Source organism: Phacochoerus africanus, chromosome 7 (assembly GCF_016906955.1).
Source record: "Phacochoerus africanus isolate WHEZ1 chromosome 7, ROS_Pafr_v1, whole genome shotgun sequence".
Taxonomy (NCBI): domain Eukaryota; kingdom Metazoa; phylum Chordata; class Mammalia; order Artiodactyla; family Suidae; genus Phacochoerus; species Phacochoerus africanus.
In genome coordinates this window covers 6,103,304-6,108,915 of record NC_062550.1, presented here as the reverse complement: position 1 = coordinate 6,108,915, position 5,612 = coordinate 6,103,304, and positions in this window count along the sequence as shown.

The following is a 5,612-nucleotide window of genomic DNA, read 5'->3' as shown; positions in this document are numbered from 1 at the left end:
TGCCGCGCCCCGGACCCGCCCCCCGGTCGCGTCATCCTCGGAGGAGGGGCGGGCCCGAGCGCGGCCCAATCGGGGCGCGGGGGGCGGGAGGCCGAGCTCGAGGCCCCGCCCCGCCCGCTTCCGTCCGCGGGGAAAGTGGAGAGAGGTGGGGGAATCCCGCGGTATTTGGCCCCGGGCGCCCGTTGAATGGAGGACGGGCCGCCGCAGTAGCCCCGGGAGCCCCCGGCGGGGCTCCGGACCGCAGTGTGGCCTGGGGTGGGCCACGTTTGCCATCCCAAAGCGGGTAGATGGCGCCGCCCCCATTGATGGCGCCCCCCCATTGATGGGATCTAAAATACAATCCGGAAACTCCGTCGCGCTCGGATCTCAGGTCTCTGATCTCAGGTCTCTGAGCACGTTGAGGAGACCCACAGGCCTTCTTGTTCCCCAGAGCGCTCAGCTCGGTCCCACCTCCAGGCCTTTCCCTCTCTCTGGAACGCTGTCCCCAGCCGCCTCAGGGTCAGCACTGGCTTATTGCTGGGGCTTTAGGACAAAGGATTCCTCCTCAGCAAGGCCTGACCCCTTCTCCAGGCAGCCCCTAGGACCTCGCAGTAGCTGAGGTCATCCTGTTTATTTCCTCAGGGAGGGTCTGCCCATCCCAGTGGACTGCGGGCTCCCTGAGGGCAGGACTCTGCATCGAAGTCCCCTGCCTGCCTAGAGCCTAGCGTATAGTGGGTGCTCAATAAATACTTGTTGAATGAGTGAATTCCACAGTGAGCACCTGCTCTGGGTAGGCCCATGCTGGCCCCAGGGGGCTCTCTGCTTTTCTGGAATGGTCTTGGACCCAAATGTGAGCTCCTGGTACTTTGACCAACAGCCTGCAGCAGGCAGTGTGTTCCTGCAGTGTGCTGCTGACCAGGCAGAGAACAACTGGACTTCCAGGCACAACGAACTGAGCAGAGCCTGGAAGTAGGAATGAAGTGGACAGATGCAGGGTCAGCAGGGCCAGAGGGAGCTGGAGGGACAGTGGTGTGATGTGAGGTCAAGGTATGGAGACCCAGGTGGAGGGAACTGGGAATGGGGGGGGCGGAGTGTGAGGAGCCCTGGAGGATTTTGGGGGAGGGGGCAGGAACCAGATGGGGTTTTTTGTTTTTCTTTTTTGTTTTTGTTTTTAGCATGTGAAAGTTCAGGGCCAGGAATTGAACCCGTGCCACAGAAGTGATCTGAACCACAGCAGTGACAACACCAGATCCTTAACCCATTGCACTCCAAGGGAATTCTGACCAACTGGGGGTTTATTTTTTGGCTGCCCCACAGCATATGGAGTTCCCAGGGCCAGGGCTCAGATCCCGCTGCTTTGCAGCAATGCCAGATCCTTTCCCTTTAACCCACTGTGCTGCGCTAGGGATCCAGCCCACATCCTGGTGTTGCAGAGATGCCTCCGGTCTGTGGCGCCACAGCAGGAACTCCTGACCAGCTGGTTTTAAAAGGGAAAACTAGGCAGAGCACGGAGGGAAGGAGGGAGAGGGATCTGTTAGCACAGCACGGGAAGGTCAATGTCACAGCGGATCAGTTAGGCCGTATTTCAGTTTTAATAATCACAATTTTAATATGACAAAGGAAGTAATCAAATTGGAAAGTTTGATGGCATATGCAGCCAGTAAGTTTCAATAGCTGGGTGCTTGCTAGGGCACCCATGGCACAGGTGACTTTTCCAGAGACACCTTCCACGGAGGCCAGGGGAGCAGCACATCACCCCAAACCTCTGCATTTTCCCTCTTCACTTTTTTTTTTTGTCTTTTCTGGGGCTGCACCCACAGCATATGGACGTTCCCAGCCTAGGGGTCTAATCAGAGCTGTAGCCGCCGGCCTACGCCACAGCCACAGCAAAGCGGGATCTGAGCCACATCTGTGACCTACACCACAGCTCACGGCAACGCTGGATCCTTAACCCACTGAGCAAGGCCAGGGATCAAACCCGCAACCTCATGGTTCCTAATCGGATTCGTTAACCACTGAGCCACGACGGGAACTCCTCCCTCTTCACTTTTGATTCTCTTCGTGTTGTTACACCTGCATTGATGATGGTTCTCACGAATGTGGATGTGCGATGCCGGATTGTTTTTCCGTGTGAAACTTGGAGTTGACTAAATTGGCTTTCCCCTGTGAGTCATCCTCACAAGCCTTGAAAGATTCCCACGCAGGTCTTTTCCTCAAAAGACTCATCCCCTAAATGGCAGTAAATAAACGAAACAGAAATACTGTTTGGATTAAGGCTATAAATGTTAGTCCAACAAACAATCCTACAAAAATCACAGTTAGGATGGAATCTATTTTTCTGTCTTGCATTGTCATATACATCCGCATACCCACTTGTAGACTCAACACGGAAATAGCTTTCCTCCCAAACTTATCATGCTATTGTTGCCCCTCTTTTTTTTTTTGTCTTTTTGCCATTTCTTGGGCCGCTCCCACGGCATATGGAGGTTCCCAGGCTAGGAGTTGAATTGGAGCTGCAGCCGCCGGCCTACGCCAGAGCCACAGCAACGCGGGATCCGAGCCGCATCTGCGACCTACACCACAGCTCACGGCAATGCCGGATCCTTAACCCACCGAGCAAGGGCAGGGGCCGAACCCGCAACCTCATGGTTCCTAGTCGGATTCGTTAACCACTGCGCCACGACGGGAACTCCTGTTGCCCCTCTTTTGTTTTTTCTTCTTTTGGGCTGCACCTGCAGCATATGAAAGTTCGCTGACTAGGGATTGTATTGGAGCTGCAGCTGCCGGCTTGCTGCTTGCTGGATCTGCTGCAGCAACGCCAGATCTGAGCTGTGCCCTACACTGCAGCTCGAGGCAACCCCAGGTCCTTTAACCCACTCAGCGAGGCCAGGAATGGAACCTGTGTCCTCATGGTTACCAGTCAGGTTCTTAATCCTCTGAGCCACAATGGGAACTCCTGTTGCCTCTCTTAAAGTCACATTTACTGTCCATTTCTTTTTTTAAATTTATTCGTGTGAACTTTTTCATAATTGTTTAGGTACATAAAATTAATGGCATAACAACATCACAAATTATTAAAGCCATTTGCAGAGCTCCCGTTGTGGCTCAGTGGTTCATGAACCTGACTAGTAACCATGAGGTTGCAGGTTCGATCCCTGGCCTCGCTCAGTGGATTAAGGATCCTGCATTGCCCTGAGCCATGGTGTAGTTTGAAGACAAGGCTCGGATCCCACGTTGCTGTGGCTGTGGTGTAGGCCAGCAGCTGTAGCTCCGATTCGACCCTAGCCTGGAAACTTCCATATGCCTTGGGTGCAGTCCTAAAAAGACAAAAGACAAAAAAAAAAAAGCCGTTTGCTCTCATATAAATCCTGCTGTTTGTACCTCATTCCTCTAACTCACATTGAAAAGGAGATTTCACTCCTGGTTACATCTGGAAGCCTCCCTAGAAAGTGACCCACCTGCTAGGCTTGGCCTCGCGGAAGCGTTGTGGTCCAATTTCTTTGGAGAGGGATGGGTGGATTTCTCCCAGACTCCATGGGGGCTGCTCACCTCCTGCACAATTCTAGGGTAGCCTCAGGACAATTGTAGGGCAGCCTTAGGAGGCATAGTGTTGGGGGATGAGGGGGAGCAGGGAGAAGAATTGGGGGTGGGGGGTGACAATGGTTAGGTGACCCCTTCCTACTCTTAGGACTTTGACCAAGTCGGGTGGGTTTATCTGCCATTCACTGTGTGACCACAGGCCCAGGCCTTCCCCTCTCTGGGTAAGGGTGGAAAGGGGCGGGGAGGTGACAAGACTTTTAAGACCCCTTCCACTTCTGATATTTTTTTATTCTAGGTGGGTGTTCCCCCAGACTCTTTATTTGGAAAAACGGCCAATGTACAGAGAAGTTGCAAGAATAGCACAACAAACTGTTATCATTTGACCTTTTTCTCCCTTCTCCCTATCTCTCTGTTTACTTTTGTTGAACTGTGGAGAGTTCATTGCAAATATGTGGCCCTTCACCTCTAAACGCTTGGTCGCATATCTCCCAAGAACAAGGCCGTTCTCCTACATACCACAGTGCATGTATCAAATCCAGGAAATTTCGCATTGAAACAACACAGTTATCTAATCCCCAGTCCCACACTCCACTTGTCCCAGTTGCTTCAAAGTTCCTGTCTTGCCATTATTTTTTCTGGCGCTAGCTCTAAGCCCAGGTGAGGTATAGCATTTACCTGGCAGGTATCTTTTGTCTCTAATCTAGAGACAGATTTGATCACAGGGCAGGTGATCATAGCCCCACCTCCCCACCCCCTCATTGGCGCCTGTCTGGACTCTGTTCTAAAGGTAACTTTTATCGTGATACCCTGTGAATGTCCTAATTCCCAAAAAACTTTCAGCCGATGGTTTTAGCATCTGTTGGTGATCCTTGTCTGAATTAATTGTCTCTTTAGGGGCACCCGAGGAATATGGAAGTCTAGGGGTTGTATAGAAGCTATAGCTGCCAGCCACAGCAATGCAGGATCCGAGCCACGTCTGTGACCTACACCACAGCTCATGGCAACCCTGGATCCCTGGCCCACTGCGAGGCCAGGGATTGAACCCACATCCTCATGGCTACTAGTCAGATTTGTTTCCGCTGCACCACCATGGGAACTCCCAGAAGTAATTGTCATTGAGGTGGTTTAATGGTTTACAAAGTACTTTGTGGGGAAAGAAAGAAAAACAAAAAAACAAATAAACAACAACAAAAAAACCCTTTGCCCTAATCTTTCTTCTAGGTCCTTGTGTGAGCCAAACAACAGAAACTCCCACAGGGCTGTTTGCTTTCTGGGTGTGCCCTGCCAGCCAAGAGTCCCTGGCTCGGGTGTTGGATCCTTGGAAGGTGCTGGGAAAGGGGGCAGAGAAACGCTGAGTTGCAGTTTATGGAGGAAGAAACCAGGCCCAGGGCGAGGAGAGAAGCGGGCAGCAGCGGAATAATGCCTGCCAGGAGCCTCTGGGGTCCAGCCCTTTCCAGGGATCCGGGCAGGTGTTTGGAAAGGAGTCTTTCAGCCCGACTGCAGGGCAGAGTTTCAGGGTTCAGGTCGGGTCGCGGCTGTTCAACCCCTGGCAGCCCCCCTGGCCCCCAATACCTATGCAGGAGTGCCAGATTTAGCAAATAAAAAAGCAGGATGCCAATTCAAGTCGAATTTCATGGAAACAATGAATCACGTTTTAGTGTAAGTATGTTCCAAATATTGTACTTAAACATAGCTATACTAAAAAATTATACTAAAACCTCACGCTGTCTGGGACTGACGCTAGGGTTGCCAGGTGAACTATAGGACATCTCGTTCCATTTTTTTCTTTTTTGGCAGAGCTCATGGCATGTGGAAGTTCCCGGGCCAGGGATCCAACCTGCACCACAGCAGCAACCCAAGCCACTGCAGTGACAACGCCAGATCCTTAACCTGTTGCGCCAGAAGAGAACTCTGGAGACACCCAGTTCGATTCTAATTTCAGGGAAACAATGAATACCTTTTTTTCCACGCAGATGTGGGGAATTTAAAAATGCCTGGAATTTGAAAATGTTTGCTATCAGATGCAGGAAATGAGGGAGGTAACACGGGTGGGATGAGCTGCTCTTCGGCTTGGAAGGCCCTTGCCAAACAGT